The sequence below is a fragment of the Protopterus annectens genome, chromosome 2.part1 (genome assembly GCF_019279795.1).
Source record: "Protopterus annectens isolate FY-2018-M chromosome 2.part1, PAN1.0, whole genome shotgun sequence".
In the NCBI taxonomy this organism is placed as follows: Eukaryota; Metazoa; Chordata; order Ceratodontiformes; family Protopteridae; genus Protopterus; species Protopterus annectens.
The window spans coordinates 1,663,460,831-1,663,487,124 of NC_056729.1; positions in this window are offsets into that span (position 1 = coordinate 1,663,460,831).

Genomic DNA, 26,294 nt, shown 5'->3' on the forward strand with positions numbered 1-26,294 from the left:
GGAGTCCCGGGACAAAAATCTCCACAACAACACAATTACAACAAAAACAATTATGTACAGTGGTATATATTGGTACTAGCCTCCCTGTCACTCATTACTTAGATGAATTACAATAATTAGCTACCTCCCATTTGTTATATATGCCATGGTTTTTACATTACTAATTGTCTGAAGAAGTTCTTGCTACAATAAAAGGACGAAACTAATTAACACTTGCTCCTTCGTCTTTTGTTCGTTAAGAAGTTTATTTGGATTTATATATATATATATATATATATATATATATATATATATATATATATATATATATATATATATATACAATCAAAGAGATATATCATACATTAGTTTGTTCTAAGCAAGCTTAGCTTATACATAGTAGACCCTAAATGTCAATACTGGAAGAACAAAACACATATTGACTGATGCAATCAAAAACTGATGCCATTAAGGAGACATCTCACAAGATAAAATAATTTGCGAAATAGTAGGCCCTGTATGGGAGTATAGTAGGCCCTGTATGGGAGTATAGTAGGCCCTGTATGGGAGTATTTGAGTGCTGTATATTAGAGATGGTAAGCAGTGAAGACAGGAGGGTAGCAAGGTTTGGAGGAGAGCAGTAAAGCATTTATGTGATGCAAGGACAGAGCCATGACTGCAAGAGGTGTAACTCAAGTGACTTTTTGAAAAGTGGATGCTGCTGAGGAGATATTTTTGGGAGGTTATTCCATTCCCTAGCGATGGTATGAGAGAAAAGAACTTTCCCTGCAGTGTTGTTGGCTTTGGATATGCAGAGCAGGGTTTTGTTGGATGAGCGTAGAGGACGATTTGCTGAATATTAGTTTAGTAGTTGGTTTAGGGCTGGGGTTTTGTGGGGGTTCCTTATTATGTTGAAGGTAAGCACTAGTTGGTGGTAACTAATTAGCTGAGGGAGTTCTAACCACTGTAGTTCCTTTAGTACAAGACAGTGATGACTTCTAAACGTGGAGTTATTGGCAAATTTTGCAGTTTTATTGTAATATGATTCTAGGTTGTCTAGGTCTGTTTTCCTGATGTGAATTAGGACTGGTGATGCATAGACAACAGGTGGGTTTGGGCTAGGGGGATTCATGCTTGGTCTGATAGGAACTGTTTGTGTTTGCATAAAGTTCCTAATTTTTTATGTACCTTTTTAATGGTTTGCAAGATATGGACATCAAAGTGAAGATCCTTATCTATTTCAACACCGAGGAGCTTAGTATGGGGAGAGGGGGAGATTGTGGTGCTGTTTTTGGAGGTGATAGTGAAGGAATGAGGTGTGGTTTTGTATTTATTGGGGTAAAAAGGAGTAATTTGGTCTTATTGGGGTTTAAAATAAGTTGGATATCAGTGATTCATTGTTTCATGGAGCAGAAGGATTCTTGGGTAAGCTTTTAAAGAGTGGTTATGGATGGGGCTGAGCAGATTAGTGTGGAGTAATCTGTGTACTGTATAAGTGATGCATGCAGGGTGGAGGTATGTAGTTTGTTAGTGAAAATGGTGAATAGTAGAGGACCTAGTGGTGATCCTTGAGGAGCGCCTATAGTAGTTGGTGGTAGAGGTGATAGTATGCCATTTGACTGATTGTTTTCTACCAGAGAGATAGTTTTTGAATCAGGAAGTAGTGGAGGGGGCGAAGGACATGGTGGATAAAGTGTCTAAGAGTAGGTTATGGGAGACCAGGTCAAATGCTTTAGATAGATCTAAGAATATGGCTCATACAAAGTTGTTGTTTCTGAGTTGGTTAACCTGGTTAGTAAAGGAGAGAAGAGCAGTTATTGTACTATGGTTTGGGCAGAAGCCATGCTGTGTGAGGGAGAGGAGATTATGTGAGGTTAAGAAGTGCATTACCTGGGTGTGAATACATTTCTCCAGGAGCTTGGAAAGGGGGATAGGATAGAAACGGGCTGGTAGTTTGATAGCTCATAGGAGCTGTCGCCTTTGTGAAGGGAAATAATAAATTATACTTTCCATAGTTGGGGGATGTAAGCTTCTTGTATAGAGTGGTTTATAAGAAGTGAGACAGAGTAGGCTAGCGACTCTGCAGCTAATTTTAGGACGTTAGTGGGTAGACCATCTGCTGCGAGAGTGGTGGGTTTTCATTTAGAGAGTAGTTTTCTAACTGTGGACGTTGGTACAGATGAGCGTGTAAAGGTGGGTATGTTATTTTGATCTATAGTTGGGGTGAATTTAAAGTTATTATTGGATAGCTGGATAGATAATGAGAGAATAGATTCCGTGAAATGAAGGTTAAATTGAGACGCAATGCTGTCATTATCAGTATTGGTGTTGAGAGCTGGGGTGCTAGTTTTGCTAGGTTTTAGAAGGGAATTGATAGCCTGCCAGAACTTTTGGGGTGTTTTGGAACATTTGTTTTGGATGTCTAGGAAGTAGTTTTGTTTATCCATTTTAGTTTGTTTTTTGGCCTGATTCCGAAGTTGTTGATATTTTTGTCTTTCTTGGCTAGTGTTATTCTTTTTCCAGTACTAATAATTATTAGTATATAGTATAGTAGCCATGTTTTAAAAACATTGACACAACTCTAATACATTAATAGTCACTATTCTTGTTGACAGAGAAGACACAGGGAGGCCAAACATGATATGTAGGTGTCCTCCAAGCACGTAATTTCCACCACCTTAAATAATAGCATGTTTTATGCAATAGTATTTTTGATTTTTATGTGACTTTTGGGTTGTTGACAAAAGCTACAGAAGAATTTCTATTGTTTTTATTTTTATTTATTTTTTTGCTTAATTCATTGCACTGACGAGTGAATTAATTCATTAATAGCCCTAAATTGTATAATACAGTCAAAACATATTACATTTTAGTAGTCTAAATAGGTTGCCTTTTAATACTATCTTTTTGCAGTGCCTTCTTTACAGCCTCCAGTAACTGCAAAGGAATTGACATTTGCTAGGTCATACAGTCTGCATTATCTGGCGTGATAATCAGAACTCTCTGCTCTTCAGCATCCATTATGCAATCATTGTTGCATATTACTGTGATACATTGTTGCATATTACTGTGATACATTGTTGCATATTACTGTGGTACAATCTTTTTTACAAGACTGGATTGTAAAGGATTTCAGCATTTAGTTAAAAGCTGTTACTCTGGTAGTTAGCATGGAGAACTAAAGCTATGACTTGTTAATGAGTTGCTTCTTGTGGCAAAGGAGCCGGGTTTGAATCTTCAACCTTCATTTACCTACTGTGTGATATTGAGTAAATCACTTAAGCAAACAGTACTTTAGAGCAATTGGGAATTTTGGTTAGGCTCATTAATGGTCTCCAGGACTGTATGCCTAGTAAATGTGAACCCAGTGTCATTGATTGCCAACCATTCCCCAATGCATTGGTGATCTAGTTCAAGAAACATATTTGAATGTTCAGTATAAAACACCACCTGAAGCCTTGTTCAAATAAATATACTTTCAATTAAAGCTTCAGAAGCCATATCTATCTATCTATCTATCTATCTATCTATCTATCTATCTATCTATCTATCTATCTATCTATCTGTCTATGAGTGTGTTTATATGTGTATGCTAATATATAATATGTATGCTAATAACTGTATCAAAAAGACTCATTCAAAATTAGGGTTCCTTTACCATAACAAGAAATTCCTTACCTCTGAAGCCAAGATTGCTCTCTCTCTTACCGACCTTCTACCAAGTCTAATGTACAATTCTCAAATTCTCACAAATCTTTACTCAGCACTCCTGACCAAACTCGAATCTACCTACAACAAGATAGCTAGATTTGCTGCCCAACAAACCTACAAATCCCATCACTGTCTGTCTCTAAAACACCTAAACTGGCTTGAATTACTTCCACCAGCTTCTTCTCTCTCAGCTCCAGATCATCCATTCTTACCTATACCAGCCTTCCTACTGCCCAGCACTATCCCCTCTCATCTCCCATTATTCTCCCTCCAGACCTCTCCGAAGCTCTAACCAAGACTTACTACAAATTTGCAAACCCAAGTCTAAATTTGGACGCAACATGTACAGCTATTACCTCACTATTGCCTGGAATAGGCTCCCACTAGAAATCAGGACCCGTACACATCCTAAACAATTTAAGACAGCCACTAAAGAGCACTTTAAAAGTCACTGGTCCTGCCACTGCACTCTCCCTCCTTAAACATCCCCTGCTTCTCATACCTTAATCTACTTTATGCCCTTAACTCACTCTTCTCACTAGCTCTCTCTAATCTTCCTTAACTACTCTTTCTACTGTCTTCTAAAATCTATTAAGCAAATTGTCTCAGAGAAACATTCTATTGTAATTGTCTTGCCTTCATGCAACTACATTATGATAAAACTGGGTTTTTGTAACCACTTACCCCAAAAACTATACTCATCTTAATGACATATTTCTTTTTATACATCTTGAAATAGTTATGCTATACTCCTGATTACTGACACTCTATAACATTATATTGCTACTTAATGCATTGTAACAATTCTGTAACATTGCTGTTTAATGCTAACTTATAATTAAAATTGTATAATATGTTGGAGCTTTTCCCCGGGCCTCTGCTGAAAAAGGGCTCTTCAGCTCAGTTGGGCAATCCCAGTCAACAAATGTAAAATAAAATAAATAAATATGCGCATATAAAATATTCATTCATTTAACTGGATAAGTGAACTTGTTAGTTGCTGACCCTTTACAAGAAATGCCAGGGCCATATTGTTAAGATTAAAATATAATACACACATACTGTTTAAACTGGCCAATCAACCAGCAGTTTTTTGGAGGAAACCTGACTAATGAATAGCAAAAAAATGTGCCTCAGAAAATGACCAATATCCTTTAAGTAATACTTGCAGACAGTCTGCAGATGTTGAGGCAACAACAGCAAGTGAGAGATCCAGGCTACCTTTACACTGTGAATGCCCCTTGGCTAAGGTCTTTGGTTTATGGATTTCAGAACTTATTTGTTGTAGAGCAGGAAATGGTTTGGTTAGCTTAGATAGCAGGTGATCTAGCAGAGGTTTGAACACTCAAGCCTTCATCTTTGTGTCTACATTGTTTTGTGTTTAGCTTTTTTTTTTTAGTTTCTTTGTGTTATAAAGTTGTAACCCAATCAGCTGGTCATGTTAAATAACAGGAATCATCACTAGTTCATGTTTTATTTCTGAGCCACTAAAATTACATATATAAGCATTAATATTTAAATAACATTATTAGTTTACATTGGTCTGTATGGGCATATAGATTCATAGACACCCTCTGTGCTGACTACTGGTGGCAGGCAGGGAGTCTTGTCTATAGAAATTACTCTGGCACATTTCACAGTATTTGTACAGGCAATACATGCTGTACTATCTCCACAGATTGCATACCATGCATTAGTTTATTGTGTTGCCCATCCCAGCGGTACATTATTCGTAATCACTTAATTTGGGAAGAGTGAAATTGCTGTACAAACAAATCAGTGGTACAGCATGGTGTAGGGGGTGAAGTGTACATGCACAGTGTTTTACTGAACCCATACAGATGCACCTCTCTGGTTGCAGATATAAAGAAGTAACAGCAAAGCTGTCAACATATGAGGACACAGACTGCACCTGGAAAGATGGTTCATTATGTATACCACTTTATTGTGTGTATATTTTGCAGGGGGCACCATATGGATTGGCCAGTGCATAGTGTTTGTAGGTATGATTCATTAATTTGAGAGAGGGGTCTCCCATTCTCCTACATCATTGTAAGCAGCGTGACACATATACACCTGTTGTCTGCAGCTGACATGGCCAATTACATGTACTGTACTGTAACCCAGAGAGTGGGTCACAGGAAAATGTGTGTCATAGCATATTATATAACTCTCAGGAACTCAAAAACCCACAGGAACATTGCTTGAAACCATACCCAGGTGGTGCACACAGAGATATACTGTCAAGCTCATCATAGGAACTTGACACCATATGGCATCAGGAGGAGGAGGAAGATTGAAAGTAAAGGCCATAGTTGCTACCACAGCTGTGTCCTGGGCACATGCTTGGTAGTGGCACAATTCATCTTGGATGATACTGTTTTACTGTGTTAGAAGAAATAATGATAGCAACCAAAAGGAGATGCAAAGGTTACAATAATACATTGTGAGTGTGATGCTAGATATTTTGGGGGGATTTCAGCACACACATTTGTGACTAAGGTTTTTGGGCTGCTGGATGGTGGGGAAAGGATATTAGACTGTATGCAGTGCATGCACATATGTGTATATGCAGTATGCAGCCCTCTGTACATTTTACTAACATACAGACCATGCTCTTATGTGACAATTTGTGTTTGGGACGATTATTGGGGTAGGGGAATGAATGTATACATAAGTATGCCAATACTGTGGCACACACAGTGGCACCCAAACTCATGGCTTTCAATCTGTGCATATTTCTTGTGGATAGCACTTTGTACATAAACTACTGCCGGGGTCTTCTGTGGGAAGCACTTTTCATTAGTGACAATAGCTAACTAATTTGCCCCTTTGTGTGCAGTATACTATAGATTACTTAGGCAGACATGACCCGGGATATAGAAAGAACCCCACCTCTCGTGGTAAAAACATGCAGCAAAACTTTCCTGTTTCTGTGATATGGTATTTTGCATTTCAGATGCACATTAGACACAATGTGGAGACTCCTCATTATCTGCTATTTTCCATGTTTCTGAATTGCCATTAACTGCTGCAAATGTATTAGCACGTTGCCTGTTTACTACAGTGAGTGTATTAGTAAATTCTGTGGAAATTTGCCAAAGGCTGCAAAACATATCAACTTTATAGATGGAGCTCACAGGTATGAGGAGTCCACCTCCACAAAAATGCCAGTAATTATCAGAGTCCCACAGGGCTCGATGGTGGAAGACTGCTCCTTTATGGAAGCTACTTCTTGAAAGTCAAGACCAACATCATGGCCTCAGGCTAAGTTCACTGATGATTGTGAACTAGGTACAGTCATGCAATCCCCCAAAGTCAAAAATGTCCTCCAAGAAGGACTTACACAGGCTAATAACTGGTGCCAGAGTCATGGCCTAAAGCTCAGTGTTAAAAATGTATAAAAGTATCTTTTGGAAAGACGGCCATGAGATATGCCATGGCAGTGCTGCATTTCTTCATGTTGCACCACCATGGTAGGGCTGTCTCTGAATCACAAATGGATACTGTGACATATTCTGAAACAGGCCCATAGTGTTCAGTTTATCTGTATGTTAATCTCATTAGATGTTTAATGCAGGCTGTGTGCCTTACTAGCATATTTGCTGTGGAGCTTGATTCACTATAACATAGGTGAATTACAGGCAGGAATGACTTATGTCTTTGAATAACACTGGGCCATTCTAGCAGTGTTTTCTGAAGTAAGTGGCACAGTGGTACAGCAGTTAACACTGTTGCATCACAGCAAGAGGTTCTTTAGTTTGACTTTCAGCTCAGGTGCCTTCTATGTGGAGTCTGCATGTCCTCCTTGCATTTCCTGTGGGTTTCCTATGGGTACTCCAGTTTCCTCCCACATTCCAAATACATGCCCCTGGACCATTTCTCCCAGGGTCTCCAATGAAAAATAGGCTCTGTCCTAATTGGACTTTCATGGTCAACAAATGTTAAATAAATAAACAATGAAATGCTGTGTTTATTTATTTATTTCAGTTTGTTAAATGGGTAGTTGTGGTATTGTACGAGGAAGTCAGGAGTGTCAGAGAAGTATGTAAGAGTGGTACAGGATATGTGCGAGGGTAGTGTGACAGCGGTGAGGTCTACAGTGGGAGTGATGGATGCATTTAAGGTGGAGGTGAGGTTACATCAAGGATCAGCTCTGAGCCCTTTCTTATTTGCAATGGTTGATGGACAGTTTGACAGACGAGATCAGACAGGAGTCCCCATGGACTATGATGTTTGCAGATGACATTGTGATCTGTAGTGAGAGTAGGAAACAGGTGGAGGAGACCCTGGAGATATGGAGATATGCTCTAGAGAGAAGAGGAATGAAGGTCAGCAGGACTAAGACAGAATATACGTGTGTGAATGAGAGGGAGGATAGAGGAATGGTGAGGATGCAAGGAGTAGAGGTGGCGAAGGTGGATGAGTTTAAATACTTGGGGTCAATAGTTCAGAGTAACGGTGAGTGTGGAAGAGAGGTGAAGAAGAGAGTACAGGCAGGATGGAGTGGGTGGAGAAGAGTGTCAGGAGTGATTTGTGACAGACGAGTACCTGTAAGAGTGAAAGGGAAGGTCTACAAGAGGGTAGTGAGACCAGCTATGTTACATGGGTTGGAGACAGTGGCATTGACAAAAAGGCAGAAGTTTGAGCTGGATGTGGCAGAGTTAAAGATGTTAAGATTTGCACTGGGTGTGATGAGGGTGGACAGGATTTGGAATAAATATATTAGAGGGTCAGCCCAGGTTGGAAGGTTTGGAGACAAAGCCAGAGAGGCAAGATTATGTTGGTTTGGACATGTGCTGAGAAGGGATGCAGAGTATATTGGGAAAAAGATGCTAAGGATGAAGCTACCAGGTAACAGGAAAAGAGGAAGGCCTAAGATAGGGTTTATGGATGTGGTGAGAGAGGACATGCAGGTGGTTGGTGTGACAGAACAAGATGCAGAGGACAGGAAGAAATGGAAACAGGTGATCCGCTGTGGCGACCCCTAACGGGAACAGCTGAAAGAAGATGATGATGATGATGTTAAATGGGTACGTGTGCTGGTCAGTCTGATCCTTTTGATCCAGGACATGGGCTCATGGTAGAGCAGCAGAAACACATATCAATTCTGTATAGTAACATAACTTCTCATTTGACAGTGGTGCAATAGGTAGCATTATTGCCTTAGGTCCAGAAGGCTGTGGGTTCTATTCCCACACCAGGTAGATCAATTGCTGACACTGCAGTGCAGCATGTGTGGTGGTGGTGCTGCTGCAATCCTGAGTATGCTTGTTCTTCAGATGATATGTTAAACTGGAGTCCCATCTGCTTGAGTTGATGGTAGCTGACGTGGATATAAAATATCCCAAGGCACCTATTGAAAGCAGTAAGGGATCCTTTAGCTGATGGACCTCCTGCACATCCACAAAACAAGCAGTACCAGAATTACCTGTTCTAAAGACTTAAAGCTCACCTTGATATAAATAGGACATGCTAGAGAGATAGGTATGTATCCCAGAGACTACCCCCTCTCCGGAACAAGTTCCCCATCCTTGTGAAGCAGAGCTCTTCCCTAACCCAATTCAAGTGTACTTTGGACAATTGGATGGGAAACAAGAAATTCATCCCTGGTTTGTCACCTATATCTTTAACGAACACAGTCAGCCTGTAAATGGTTCATCTCCCAAGCCCCTGCTTACACTTATCAAGGGTACCAGAGGTTGTCAGAGATTTGGGATGCATGGCTAGGCTTAAAAAGACCCTTGTGGTTGTTAGCCTAGTAAACACCTATGAACATATACAGTAAAACCGTTGTAACAGAAACAGTAGTTAAGACTTGGAGAATTTCTTGTTCTTATTACTTAATTTGTATGGTGCTGATGAATCCTACTTTTGGTTTGCTAAGGAAAATTTATTTTTACATGTCCTGGAAGGTAGTAGAATTTTAACTTCACATTTCAGTAATCTGTACTCTCCTTTATTTGACCTTGAGAAATAGGGAAACATAGCAGAACTTTTCCATCTCCCATTTCCATTTATTATGTAGTATATTGCTTTATTATAAAAAAGGTGGTACAGAGAGAGGGTACATCTGTTGTATCTCCCTGAGTGCTACCATGTCCTGTCCCCATACTCCAGGTTTCCAAGATTTTTTTAAAAGTCGTATCGCTTTTGTCTTTTGCAAGCCATCTGGCAGCTTAGCAGTAGATTGTTGCCTTTATATCTTGCCCTGATTTTGAGTACGTTCCCCATGCTGTTATAACTTTTTATTCTATTTGTAGGACCATATTGCATGTGTGCTGATGGCCTTGTACAAATCATATCAGTTTTACATTTCGAATTCCTTGATTTCACACTGAGAACATGGTTTGAAAATGCCAGTTTTACTAATACTTTAGAAAGTAATAGTAATAAGTCATATTGATCAGGTTATCCTTTGTTAGCATTGATTTTACAGAGACGTCCGACCTGTTGGTGAGATTGGTGTGTTTGTTATATATTGGGTCATGTTGTTTTACACTGAATATCAGATTGACTGTATTGATAGCTGGCTAGCTAGCTAACCTTCTAAAGGTATTTATTGCTAATAATGTGTTTTGAAGACACATTTCTTAGTTTGAATTAACAAAGTAAAACATCTGTGCTGTATGTGCTGTTCCTATTAATCATGTTGCTGGTTCACTAGGGATGATTTATCATTTACAAGTCATGGCAGGCAGTGCCAGAAACACTCTTTAGTACCACCAAGCAGTTTTGGAATGAAGTTAATCTGACCACCGTCTGTAAACAAAGACTTCAGGTCACACAAGGTTTAACACACACACAAGGCTCAACACACTCAAGGTTCAGTGCATGTTCAGATGTCCTAAAAGACTTGCCTAATCTACCATGGCTTTCCCAAAACCTTGAACCAGAGAGTAGCAAAGGTGGGGCAAAATGTTAGGGACATGATCCTGAGCATCAAGAATGGACTGTTTATTTTATTTATTTGCTTCTCACATTAATGTGAGGGAATTACTGAGATGACATGGCACTCAAGGAGTTGGAAGGCATATGCCTCCACTTTAGTTTGAGGGTTGCCAGGTCAGAGAGCAGAGCTAGGTACCAGATGAACCAGCTATTGCTCTGCCCTGAATCCCTATTGTTCACCCTCCATCCCCTGCCCCCGTTAGTCCTCCATTCTTCTTGGTTTGTTACCTGTTACAAAGACTTCATCACTGTTTGTTTTCTGCATTTTTTGAAATTATGTATTTGCCACATGTTATGCCCAGTTTTTAGAAATAAATCTTTGTTAAATCTGTATCTAAACAGACAAAACCTGGTAATATATCAGACTTTGGGTCTATATTATAAGGTCGAAAGTTTAAAAGAGTGAACACTCTTTTATCAAACTGTAAATATCGAAACCACTAAATAGTGAAAACACAGAACAGTGATTAATCTCTGCTCCTCAAAAAAAAAAAAAAAAAAAAAACAAAAACAAAAACAAATGCAAACACAAATAAAGTGAGGGGCTTCACCCCCACAACCCCCAGTGTGAGGGGCTGTGCTCACCACAACCCCCTAACTATACCAACTCAGAGATCGCATCACAGTGAGCAAAGTCCTGAAAACGGCCCAGAGATTTTTTTTTCCTGGGGAAAAAATTGCTGTTTCGTGTTTTCACTATTATATTGTTTCAATATTTACAGTTCGATAAAAGAGCATTCACTCTTTTAAGCTTTTCAGCTTATAATATAGACCCCAGGCTTTTACCCTATTACCAGTTATCCTGCATTAGGGAAAATACTAAAAAAATAATACACACCAAACCTTATGCATGCCTCCAAAGCAACATGATTTCTGGATTGGTCAAAGTACAACATCTGCTCTTTGGAGATTAACTGATGAAATTTTGCTTAGTATGGATAATGGTTACCTTTTAAGTCCACTTTTCATATACCTATTCAATGCCATTGATTTTGTAGACCACATTTGACTAATTAACCATTTACTAGCAGTTATAATTAATCATACAGACAGAAACCGAATCTTGAATTTACTTTCAAACAGAACATTTATAGTTATATTAAGTTCTACTTCCTCATCTGACTCTCCTCTAATCAAAGATGATTCTCAGGGCTCTATACTTGCCCTCCTACTTTTTCCTGCTTTTATAAGTCAATTGTTCTGTGATCTTTATAAGTAACCAGTCTTATGCTTGCAGATGATATAGTATCTTTTTGCTCACAGATAATCATTCCAGAAGGCATTATCAGCTAGCAAAAGATCCATACTTCTTCATTAACTTAGTAGCAAGAAGTCACCCCTAAATGCCAATAAAATGAACCTCATAATCTTTGGAGCTAAATAAAAACATTTCTAAGGTCCTTCTCACATGGCATATTACTGACCAAAGCTACCCACTTCTAGAAACTACGGGTTCATTCAGTACCTTAGGAACTATTTAGACCAAACCTTAAAAATTTAAACTAAACATTGTAAACAAATAGGTGCCAAATAAATTATCAACTTTCCAGAGTCTCTAAAGCATCACATTTCCTCTCCTTCAATGATAGAAGTGACAATGACAAGGGAATATTGCTAGCTCAACTAAAATATAGTCTTTTCTTATTTGTTTCAGTTTCAAAGAAGATTTTGAAACCTGTACAAATCATCTCTGATAAAATTTGTACATTCATGTTGATAATGCTATGCCTTTTACAATGTAATTTATTTATTAAAGGCACTCATATTTCTGTTGATGGATTCTGTTATGAGCTGTTAGTGTACATTGGAAAAAAAGATAACTTTACTTTTCACCATTTTAGTGAATAAATACACTGCCAAATATTTTTTCCATCCTAAGCAGCAATGTGAAATGAACCAAAATTCTCTTACTGAATAAAAAAGGTGAGCCATGGTGGCCACGGTGGTGCAGTGGTTAGCATTGTCGCCTCACAGCTAGAGGTTCTCTGGTTCGATCCTTGGCTAGGGTGCCTTCTGTGCGGAGTCTGCATGCCCTCCATGTGGTCATGTGGGTTTCCTCTGGGTGTTCCGGTTTCATCCCAAAGACATGCTGTAGGTGGATTGGACACTCCAAATTGGCCCTAGGTGTGAGTGTGTGCATGTTTGTGCCTTCAGTGGAAGGTTGGGCGCCACGCTGGCAACTTGACACCATAAAACTCCACTGCCAATCATGAGCGGACAGGAGATCTTCTGTGGTGACCCCTAACCGTGAAAAGCCGAAAGAAGAAGAAGATTTGCTATACATTAATATAATAACAAATATAAACCATTCAAATAATGGAGAATTAAATCATTGAACAAAATGGAAGGAATAAAAAAGTAAAATAAGAATAAATACATGTGTATGTGGGTAGGGACAGAGACTTCATGTGAACATATCCATATATAAAACCTAAATGCTTCTGGAATGTTCTTCACCAACTTGGCCTTGCCTTTCCCAAAGTAACTGTTCACTGGCTTTCATGTGCAATGGTAAAATAAAATGTAATCCTTCTGCTTTTTATTTGTTTTGTTTTCTGTTCCTCAAAAGGTAAAGACCATTAGCCCCCAAGTGTGTGGTAAAATCAAAGGTACCACTTCTCATTTGTTACTCTTTAAAGAGAAAATAAGTTTAGTGCCCCTGTTCTTATGCTCCTCAGGGGAGAGATTCAGCAAGACCCATGGAACTTGCAACACCTAGCAGTGGCAGGTTGTTCTGCTTGCCTGTTGTGGCCATGTTGACTTGTGTTGCATAGGGCAATGGCTTCCATGCTGACTATGAAACCGACATGCATGTATGAGCACCTCTTCCCTTAACCAGGCTAGCTATTGCTAGGCTGCAGGCAGTCTAGTGGTAGGGCCACTTCTCTTGGCCATCTAGTTGGTCTTACTGCTATGACCCAACTCTCACTGCAGATAAAGGGAACAGAAGGGCTTTTAGGGCTTTCCAAGTAGGGCGTGGAGTCCCACAGGGATCGGTCCTGGGTCCTCTACTGTTTGGCATCTACTTCTCAGAAGTCCAGGCCAATACAGAGGGGCTCTGGCTGACCAAGTTCACAGATGACTGCAAGCTGGGAGCCATTATTAACTCCCCAAGTGATGTAGTCATCCTACATAAAGGCCTCACTGTGACCAATGACTGGTGTTGAAACCATGGCCTTAAGCTTAATGCCAAAAAAATGCGTCATCATCCCCTCTGGGAAAAACTCATTTCCCACTAATTACTACATCGATGGGAGCCCACTGAACACTGAAAGCATTATAAGAGATCTGGAGACACAGGTTGACAGCAGCCTGTCCTTTGACTACCACACTGCCACTGTGGTCAGAAAGACCTTCTATGTGGACATGCATCCAGGAAGAAAGAGGTCATCATCTCTCTCTCTCATCTTCCCTCATTAGGCCAATCATTGAGTATAATGCCCCATTTGGCATGTACCTCACTACACACCTGCAACAGCTAGAGAGGCCACAGAAGTACCTCATGAAGAGGATCCTAGGCATTAAACACATGTCCTACATGGACAGACTCAAACAACTCCAGCTATTCTCTGTCTCATATTGTCTACTAAGAGGTGATCTCTGCTTGACGTACAAAGCCATGTCTGACCCAGTTCTGTTAGAAATGCTACATCTAAAGAAATCCCAATCTCTCTGCAAAACATGCTCCAGAGACCTCAACCTCATTACCACAATCAACAGAACATGCTGGAGGGACAGGTTCATAACCCAGAGACTGCTTATACTATGGAATAGACTTCCCATACAGGTCAGACAGAGCACCTCGTTGGCTCTCTTCAAGAGAAATCTTGATGAGTGGATGGGAAATAGAAAGTTCACCCCGGGGATCACTCCAGTGGCTCTACTTGATAGAGTCACTGGGAACTAATGTCAGGCAGCACAATCCCAGGGCACTTCTATGGGTTAGGCTTATAAAGGCTCCAGGGCCATTAGCCTAATGCACACCTATGAACCTATGAATAAAGAGGCTGTAGTAGTCTTGACTAGCCTAGGGATGGTTGGCTACCCATCCTGGATCCATCTGGCAGGGTACCCCAGAGGCTAGAGATGGGGGGATAAAAGGACATTTGTTTTACTGCTGTCTTTTATACTAAAACAATCTATATAACTGAGAATGATGTCATCATGCTGAAAAGGATGCTGCTATTGTGCAAAATGAGAGAGATGATCTGCTTGTTTGGGTAAGGGGCAGATTTACTTTAAAATGTCCATATAACAGACAAGTGTACATGATTTTAGAAAGATCAGAACTTTTGTTTTGAAAACGTACTTTTAAGTATGCTGTCCCTGCCTTTGTCGAAAAAGTATTTCACAACCTTTATTCTCCATCTCGGAGAAAGTATTTAATTCTGCCTGCTTTTTTCTGATCCTGTTCTGTTTGTTCAGTTCATAGATGGTTGCCTTTAAATACTGTCCAAAAGAATGCATGAGATCAGTATTTTCTTCATTGTATTGGTAATACAAACTTTTACTAAGGACATTCTACATTCTTGGAATCCAGGTTACAGGCTGGTGGGTAAAACAGGTTTATCAGTTGTAAAGTGTAATGGAAGTGGATGATTTTCTGTCAAGAAAACATTGTAGGAAAAGCCATAAATCACAACTGGTATTTATAGTGTGTGTGTGTGTGTGTGTGTGTGTGTGTGTGTGTGTGTGTGTGTGTGTGTGTGTGTGTGTGTGTGTGTGTGTGTGTGTGTGTGCGTGCATGTGTGCGTGTGTGTGTGTGTGTGTGAGTGCAAGTGTGAAATAAGTGTATTTATCACAGAAACGTTGTTTTATTTGTTCCTTTTTTATTCAGGGTACTGTTTAAAGGCTTATTTAAATGGTTGCTTGAGCTGTAAAAGTAATCACCTTGGATTCTTGATTTTGTGAATGTATTGACTGGTGGTACTTTTTCTTAGCTCTCTACAAAATAAATTTTACAAAAAGAGAATAACTCACATAACCCCTAGAACGAGTGGATGGGAAACAGAAAATTTACCCCAGGGATCACTGCAGTGGCTCTGCTGGACAGAGGCACAGGGAACTAATGGCTCTGCTTGACCGAGGCACAGGAATCTAATCTAAGGGGGCAGTGAAAGCCAACACATTCTGGCTAGGCTTATAGATGCCCTCGGGCAGACAGCCTCGTACTTACCTATGAACTTATGAACCTATAGTCCTGTAGGAGAAACAAGGTCAGGTGTCTCCTCTGTCTACATATTGGTTACTACTATTTTTTTATTTCAAAACATGTCAATAAAGAATTATAGGTTCATAGGTAGGTACAAGGCTATCAGCCCTAGGGCCTATATAAGCCCAGCCAAAAAAGTTCCCTGGCTTTCGCCACCCAAGAATTAATTTTCCTGTGCCCCTGTCGAGCAGAGCCACAGAAGTGATCTCCGGTGTGAATTTCCTATTTCCCATCCAATTGTCAAGATTTTTTTTAAAGAGAGACAATGAAGAGCTTTGATTGACATGAATGAGTAGTTTGTTCCAGAGTATGGGAAGTCTCTGGAATAGGAATCTATCCCCTAGCAAGTTCTGTTTATTGTGGTGACAAGGTTTAGGTCCCTGGAATGTGTGACTCATAGAGATTGGGATTTCTTTAAGTGTAGCATGTCCAGCAGATCTGGGTTTGACATGGCTTTATATGTTAGGCAGAGGTCGCCTCTAAGTAGGTGATATGTGACAGAGTAGAGCTGGAGTTTTTTGAGACGGTCTGCATATGGCATATGTTTGAGGCTGGTAATCCTCTTAGTGAGATATTTCTGTGGCCTTTCTAGTTGTTGTAGGTATCTTTCTGGAGGAGAATCCCTTTGTGATGAGGTGTGCCACGTTGAAGGATTTCTTGACTACTGTGGTGACGTGGTTATCAAAGGAGAGGCTACTGTCCACCTGTGTCCCCAGATCTCTTATCACACTTTCAGTGTTTAGTAGGCTACCGCCTATGCGGTAGTTCATGGGTACAGTGTTTCTTCCAAAGGGTATGACAATGCACCTCTTGGCATTGAGCTTGTGGCCATGACTTTGGCACCAAGCATCAGTCTCAGTGAGGCCCCTTTGTAGAATGTGTACATCATTAGGTGATTCTATTATGACTCCTAGTTTGCAGTCGTCTGCAAACTTTGTTAGCCAGTGACCTGCTGTATTAGCCTGGACTTCTGAGAAGAAGATGCCAAACAGGAGAGGAACCAGGACTGAACCCTGTGGTACTCCACTTGTCAATGGCCTGAAGTCAGATATGGAGTCAGCTACTTTCACCGTGTGGGTTCTGTCAGTGAGCCAGTTGGCCACCCATCTAGTGACATAGGGATTTATGTCCAGTCTAGTGAGTTTATCTATAATTCCAGAGTGGGGGATGGTGTTGAAAGCCTTGGTGAAGTCAAGATAGGCTGTGTGCACCACCTTACCCTCGTCCACAGCTCTGGTGACTGCTTCAAAGAGGTCAATCAGATTTAGGAGACATGATCTACTTTTTACAAACCCAAACTGAGTGGGGTCCAGAGTTTGGAGGTTACCTATGTCTTTGTTTATAAGCACCAAGATGATACATTCCATGGCCTTGCAGACCAGGCTCGTCAGGCTAATGGGGCGGTAGTTCCCGGGGTCCGTGGTAGTACTCACTTTGTGGAGTGGGATAAATGCCACTGTGTGCCATTCAGCAGGCACAAAGCCTGAAGTGAGGCTATGATTGAACATGGTACTTAGGTAGGGTGCCAGTTCGTTCTGTAGTTCATGCAGGATGCAGCCTGGGTTGTTGTCTGGTCCCATGGATGCTGTGTTCTTGGCTATGGAGAGTGCAGTCTTTACTTGTGTGTCCGTGATAACAGGGGCTTTGCATTTTTCCAGTATACCTAAATCTATGGTCAATTTGAAAGTGGGATAATGATAAAGCAAACTGGAGCTGTGAAAAAGATATAAGCTATAAAACCAAGAGTGGACAACAAGGTGCACAACTAATTAAAGACCCACTGTCTACAGTATGCACCTGGAAAATTGATTTTTTATTAGCATCTTCCAGTCCAACATCATGAAATAATTTCCCATACTAAACACGCTCTATCTTGGAAGTACAATTTTCCAGTTTTAATAACAACCTTAGCTTTCTGATCAAAAACAATACTGATATCGCCTCTGAACTTGTTATTCTTTATTGAAGCAATTACGAGTTTTAATAGATTTTTCTAGGATACTTTTTTGCTCCATACTATACAAAGATATTAATGGAGATTCACTGTATATTCAGAAAGTTTTTGGTTTGCATAAAAGTATTACTTTGTGATGCTGAATTGTTGATGAGAGTAGGAGCTTGTATTAAGACTAACTTCTGGTAGCCTCTTAACTCAGTAACTCAACTCTTCTGTTTGTACTTCTTATCAGATAAGGAAAGTTGCAAATGGATTCATTAGAGTACAGTAGTGTAACAATCAAACGATCATATAGACTGGAGCATATGTAGTTCAGTGTTTTAGAATATCAACAAAACAACAAGGATTCATCAGTAACATAACTAAAAAAAACTTCAGTTATACTAGTCATAAACACACTGTCTGACTAAATGCACACCTACTGAATATTTAGGGAACAGTAGTATATTGCTTACCACCAGCTAACAGGTCAGCCACTGATCATACAGTCATTGCATGGCATTTATTGCCCTAAACTGGAAATGGTATAAATGCATGGACTTTTTATACTGGCAGACACCAAGGTATTCGCAGATCTCACTTTTCTAGCTATAGGTTCCTTCTAGGGACAAATAGGGAACATGATGGGCATATCAAAGCCTTTGGTCTGTAGTGCACTCAGTACGTTCCTTGATACATTACTTCTACATGTGGCTGGGAATATATACTTTTTTAATACACCAAGGGACAGAGTCACCAGTGTCATTTCTATCACATTCTGCTTGCCTTTTGAAGTACTAGATGTTGTTGTTTACATACATGTAATAAAGGCCTCACCTGGTGACCATGAACAGAGCAGTCAGAGCAGGTATAAATCTATCAGATCTCAAGTAGTGTTTAATGCTTTCAGGTTAAGAACCAATGTGTCTGTGCAGCACCCTGGTGGTGCTCCCACATCCAAGACAGATGTCATCTATATCACTGCTTTCTGCGTAGTGAAATTCAACAGGGTCACCTAGTCAGTAGATGTAGGAACTGTGATAGTCTGACCAATATGCAGTTAGAGACAGAGTATAAAAATGCCTCAGTCCACAGTTTGTGATGATGCATAATGCCCTCTTGAGTGCCCTGTACTATGGGTGAGGCAGTAAATTGATGTCCCATCTGCTCAAGCTGGTGCCGCCCACATGGATGTTAGAGATTCCATGGCACCTATCAAAAAAAAAGGAGAGGAAGTTCCCTGATGGCCTCACCTTGGGTCACCCCCTGAAAAGTGGGTGCTAGCCTTGTGAGACATACCAGACCACCAAAGAATAAATGAAGTACATTTCCCTTCTTCTCAACCATACATCCCATTTACATGAATTTTCATTCTGTTTCAGTTTTCAGCTGTTTCTTTTCCTCACATTTGCTACCATGGCCAGCACCTTGTCTGTGCCCAGTTTCCCTCCATTTGCTTTCAGCTGTGTGTTTCTGTTCCCTAGTGTCTGTTCCCTAGTTGATGCTTTTGTTCACAGTCTGATTTCAATTGCACATCAAATGCACTGAGCAGCTTTGTTCATCTGTCCCCTCTGACCTGTTTGCTGATTTATTTCATCACTGATATGAACAGATATTGGCTCAGAACTGAACCCTGATGAATGCACACTCCCCTTTAGAACTCATCTCTGAGGCTGAACACAGTTGATTGGGCTCTTGTACATAGTCTACATTATTTATAACAATGTCTCTTCCCCAGTGATCAAGGAGTTTGAATCCTCACAACTGACACTAGTGAAGGTCATTCACTTGGAAAAAAAAATAGATACACACAGCATTTCCAGATGCAAATCTCTGCATCAGGCACAATTTCCCTTAAGGGCACACAGGAAACACATTCAGTCCAGGGGATGGGTTCCCCTCTCTCTCTCCAGGACCCCAGTAAGACACTAGCACAGCTGTAGAGTTGAGTCCTCAGCCAAGTGTCCAAGCCATGTCCACCACCACTCTTTTAGTGAAACCAGTGTTCTGTGTCCCTGCTCCACGTGGCGCACACACACACACACACACACACACACACACACACACACACACACACACACACACACACACACACACACACACGTGAAAGGCTGGTACAGATTTACTAGTTATGCTCCTCTGTTTAGACTATAAGGTAGTTATTGCTACCAGGCACTCCAAACCCAGCTAGTCTAAGGATCTTACAAGGGTACCCAATTATACTGAGTGAAATTAATACTAATAACAATGGTAATGTTGACCAAACAGCAAGGCTTTCTAGAGTGGCCACAGAGTCACCAAATAAATATAAGTTATAAGTTATATAAAAGACAATAAACTAAAATTTGACATTAACATATCCATGACCATAAAAAAGTCCACAAAAAACTAGGAGCGTTATACAGAAATAAGCAACTTCTCATCAAAGCAGCAAAGATTTCAATAGCAAATTCTCACCTTATCTCCACCCTACTTTATGCCTTTCCAATATATACCAACCTAAGGCAATGCGATCTAAACAAGCTAGAGACCTGCTACAACAAAATCGCCAAATTCACCACAGGGGCATCCTACCGTAGTCACCACTGTCTCTCACTTGCTGGACTGGGCTGGCTTGAACTCCCTCACCTCCTTCAATGGTATCAACTCTCACTCACCCATAAACTAGTAAACCATCTACTAAATGTCCCATCCCTCCAGAATCTACTCCAACCCTATCGCACCACCAGACCACTAAGATCCAGCAACAAAAATCACTTGCAGATCACTAAAGCCAATAACTCTTCTGGTGAAGCACTATTCTCTTGCACCATAGCCAAATTATGGAACTCCCTCCCACCCACAATTACCTCCATACCATCATGCACCCACTTCAAAACTTTACTAAATGCGCACCTAAAAACATGCTGGCTATACCCTTGCAACTCCCACTCTAATATCACCCACCCCATCCAACCACTACCTTTCTTTCCACTCCACTAACTACCTTGATTATAGCAAGCTCAGATACTCATAAGCCTAGTACTTATTGTACAGCAGGAACTTCTTATTGTAACATTTGTTAATGTCTGTTATGTACTTCACAGATAAAGATTCTAGTTGTCTACTGATGTACTATGTTCTTCATCTGTAAATATGTTGTAAGTAATTGCTATGTTAAATTGTTAATCGCTATGTAATCCAATGTAACTACTGTCTGTTTATTTTAACTGAGGAGCTTTTCTCCCCGGGCCTCCGCTGAAAATGGACCTATGTCCAGTCGGACACTCCCGGTCAACAAATGTAAATAAATAAATAAAATAAATAAATAAGTACTCTCAAAAATAGACATGCATAGAATGGGCGTGCCTTTGTTGAAGGTTGGGTGTCGAGCTGGCACCTCGGCACAGTAAAAATCTACTGCCAATCATTAGCGAACCGGAGTTCCGCTGTGGCGACACCTAACCGGGAAAAGCCAAAAGAAGAAGAAGAACAACAACTCTCAAAGGTTAAAATATTCTCAGAAAGACCATCCAAAATGGAAAGTTTAAATATATTTCATAATAAATAATAAAAGAACATAAAAATACTAAATATATATTTACAATAAACACTAGAGTTTCAATCACTGGAAATATTAAAATTACACAGATAAATAGCCTGGAATTGAGAGTTAAGCAGCCATGTGTGGCTGTATCATCCTTGAGGTCCCAGGAATTTCTCTAACTACAAGTCCATTTCTTGCATGCTGACATCACCATTGGGATGGACAAGCAATGGGAAGTTGCTTGGGCATGTGTCCTTTCCCCAGCTGTTAGGGCAGCCATAACATCTCTAGCCTCCACTCCTCCACCCTTCCCTTAGTTTAACATCTTCTCTCTAGGCTCTGGCATCTACCTGAGCTCTTCTAGACAAATGCCTATCATGCTCCCTCCCCTCAAGGACAGTAGCACTCATCATCCTTGTCTGATACATTAAGTACCTGAGCCGCTAATCCAGTTTGAGTCATCTGAGCTATGGTCATGGTTTCATCCCTTATGCCACTAGTATAGGTTCCTGGAAAATAAGCTTTAATACCATCTGCTTTTCCCTAGTAAAGCTAAAGTTGACACAGTAATGGCTAGACTTTGTCTTCTTAAGTGTCATACCAAATTTCACTAATTTATAGTTTTTGAATTTATGAGATTCTGCAGTGGTGTGAAAAACATTGAGTTAATGGTGCCCAAGGTGTGTGTGTGTGTGTGTGTGTGTGTGTGTGTGTGTGTGTGTGTGTGTGTGTGTGTGTGTGTGTGTGTGTGTGTGTGTGTGTATGGGAGAATATTAGTATTGCAGTGGTATTACCTCTCTTCTCTGCAGTGGTATTACCTCTTTCCTCTGCATAGTCTATCCATGTTTCAAAATGCTGCCCTAGTGGAAATACAAAAGATACAATGGAAGACATTTTTGGCTCTCCATTCTCCAGTGCTGGTAATGTTTGAAGCATTACAGAAATTTGGTTACGTCATGCAGAAACCTAGCTTATCTTTTGTGCTGTGCATATCCCCAAACTAACAAACAAAACATGAATCAACTATTACTTGTTCCACTAGACGTGTACTTGAATGTAACAAAACAAAAAACAACTAGATAGAAATGCTCACTTTATTTGACAAAAAATAAAGCTATCGGGATTACCCTTCTTCAGTATTTAAAAACATGTTTAAGACTCACCATTTTTATACACTGTATTTTTTAGCTTTTCCCATTTTTAATGGAATAAGTTTTTCATATTTTCTATGTTGTGTTTATATATTTGTAAGCATTTGCTTGCATATACATTTTATGTATAAGTTATAATATATTTGAAGGAGTTTTTATGCATTATGAATTTAAGAACTGTTAACTGGTATTTTTGTTTTATTGGCTGGCTGTGTCATGTTTTATTTTGATTGCATGGTATAAAAATGGTGAGTTTTAAACATGTTTTTAAATACTGAAGAAGGGTTATCCCAAAAGCTTTATTTTTGTCAAATAAAGTGAGCGTTTCTATCTAGTCATTTTTTGTTTTGTTACAGATCCATAAACTGGCACCCTCCAACACACAAGCACATAAACACACACACACTCTCAGAACCACACACGCACACACACATACACACACACACACACACACACACACACACACACACACACACACACACACACACACACACACACACACACACACACACACACACACACACACACACACACACACACACAGAACGTCCATTGTGGTAAAAGCCCAAACATTGCTTGTGGATATTTGCCCTCTGAATCAAAATAGATGCTCAGAAGAACACAGCCTCCTGACCTAAGACATGTATGTACTGTTGAACAACTACATAGTCAACTTATGTGATGCCATATTTGCTAACATGGTGGCTTAGGGAAAGATCTCTGCCTCAGAGCTCCAAGGTGTGGAGTTGAAGACCTAACGTTTGGTCGCTATCCATGTGAAGTTTTGCATGTTCTCCCTGAGCTTGTGTGAACATTCTGGTTTCCTCCGGCCTCACCAAAGATGCTGGCTACCAGGCTACAGTAAATTGCCCATATATATGTTGCGTTAACTCTTGGTCTTGTGGGCCATGGCTGGAAAAGGTCTGAGAAGGACCAGCTTACTTACATGGTTAACAAGTAAGTGAAATATGTGTGAATGTTTATACCTATCACTCAACTAAAATAAAGAGCAAACCCAAATGCTAATCTTCAAAGAGCTCTCCAAAAAGTGTATAAGCAAATAACCAAAATCTTAATGTGAGCTGACAGTGAAGGTATCTCGTTAACTAAACATTTGACATGAATGACTGATATTGGGGGAAAGTCTACATAAATGTTACCATTCTTGTGAGTTCCTGTTAGTACAGCGTTATTATTGTCTGCATCTTTCTAGCTATTGATTAGATGCGTTTTGTTTCTGTCTTGTTTCACTGAAGAACTTTATTGGTACAAAAATAGAGGATTAATTATGGTTTAATAAGAACTTACTAAAAATATATATGTTTAGATAAAACACACGCGCGCAAGCACACACACACACAAACACACACACACACAGACACACACACACACACACACACACACACACACACACACACACACACACACACACACACACACACACACACACACAGACACACACACAGGTGCATTTTATATGTATTTCTGGATATCTTTATACATCTATATTTATCACTTTAACTATATCTCTGTATATAGCTGTAGGCCTCTAGTTACCTAGTCAGTGAAGGCTGAGAAAACACTGGGTGACTGCAGAATGTGTGTAACACAAGTGTTATTTGCTTGTATGTTACTCTAATAAAACTAGCATTGCCATAAACTATTTATACTTGAATTGTTGGTTGGGAATTATGGCACCGAGCCAATTTTTAAAGAAAATAGTCAGGGGGAGTGGATGAGAGTTAGATACCTGATGGAAACAATGTAGTTCTGTTTAATTTCCAATATATTTTGAAATATGTTTCCCAATGAAACAATAAACATTCACAATCAAATTTGAAGAAAAGAAAATGGAATACTAAAAGATGCATCTGTCAGAGCATGCATTATATTATGGCTTAATACCATCTCTTACTATTATTAAATTGATTTTTATGCTATTCACACTGACATATTTCTGTGCATGCTTATTTTAAATGATAAATGAAGGCCATTTTTCTTCTATATAGATCCAGTTACACCTTGTTCTTCAACAGAATTTAACAAGAAATAGACTGCATTATTCCAGTCTGTAGTTTTAGATGAAACAAACACACAGAAGTGACACCTAATATTGCAATGAAAAATTAAGAATGGTATCTTCTATCTAGTGATTATTTTTTTATCTCAGAGTGCCATTACTATTACTGTTTGTCCCGATTATGTCTGAAAATATCTAAATAAGGGTAAGACCACCCAATCAATTAACAAACAAAAAAATAAGTACGGAAAGCAGGTTTCCTAGAGAAGCAAATCATGTGAAAAATAACTTTATATATGTTCATAGGTTCATAGGTAGGTACTAGGCTATTGGCCCAAGGGCCTAAGTAAGCCTAGCCAACAAGGTTCCCTAGCTTATGCCACCCAAGAAAGTTATTTTCCTGTGCCCCTGTCGAGCAGAGCCACAGATGTGATCCCCGGGGTGTATTTCCTATTTCCCATCCACTCATCAAGATTTTTCTTGAAGAGTGCTAATGAGTAACTTTGCTTGACATAGATGAGTAGCTTGTTCCAGAGTATGGGAAGTCTCTGGGACAGGAATCTATCCCTCCAGCATGCCCTGTTTATTGTGGTGACAAGGTTTAGGTCACTAGAGAGTGTAGCTCAGAGGGGATTGGGATTTCTTGAGGTGTAGCATGTCCAATAGCTCTGGGTTTGACATAGCTTTATATGTTAGGCAGAGATCACCTCGGAGTAGGTGATATGCTACAGAGTAGAGTAGAGACGATCAGTGTAGGTCATCTGTTTGAGGCCAGTAATCTTCTTTGTGAGGTACTTCTGTGGCCTTTCCAGCTGCTGCAGATGTCTTGTGAGGTACATTCCAAAAGGGGCATGTACTTTATAATGGGTCTAATGAGTGTCGAGTAGAGGGGAACAATGACCTCTTTTTTTCCTGGATGAGAACCCTTTTGTGATGAGGTGTGCCATGTAGAAGGACTTCCTGACTACAGTGGCAATGTGGTTATCAAAGGAGAGACTACTGTTCACCTGGGTCCCAAGGTCTCTTATCACACATTCAGTGTTAAGTAGACTGCTGCCTATGTGGTAGTTCATGGGTAAAGAGTTTTTACCAAAGGGGATGACAATGCACTTTTTGGCATTGAGCTTGAGACCATGGCTCTGACACCAGTCATCTGTCTCAGTGAGGCCCTTCTCTAGGATGTCCACATCATTTGGGGACTCAACTATGGCTCCTAGTTTGCAGTCATCTGCGAACTTCATTAGCCAGAGGCCTTCTGTGTTAGCCTGTACTTCAGAGAAGTAGATACAAAACAGGAGAGGTCCCAGGACTGAACCCTGTGGTACTCCACTTGTCACTGGTTTGAAGTCAGTGAGCCAGTTGGCAACCCATCTGGTGACATTGGGATTTATACCTAGTTTAGTGAGTTTAGCTATAATTCCAGAATGGGGGATGGTGTTGAAAGCCTTGGCAAGGTCAAGATAGGCTGTGTGAACCATCTTACCCTTGTCTATGGCTTTGGTGACTGCCTCAAAGAAGTCAAACAGGTTCAGGAGGCATGATCTGCCTTTAACAAACCTGAACTGGGTGGGGTCCAGAGTTTGGAGGTTACCAATGTCTTTGTTTATGAGTTCCATGATGATACATTTCATGGCCTTGCAGACCAGGCTCATCAGGCTAATAGGGCTATAGTTCCCAGGATCAGTGGTGGCTCCCCCTTTGTGAAGTGGGGTAACTGTTGCTGTGCACCATTCAGTGGGCACAAAGCCTGATGTCAGGCTATGATTGAACATGGTGCTTAGATGGGGAGCCAGTTCATTCTGAAGTTC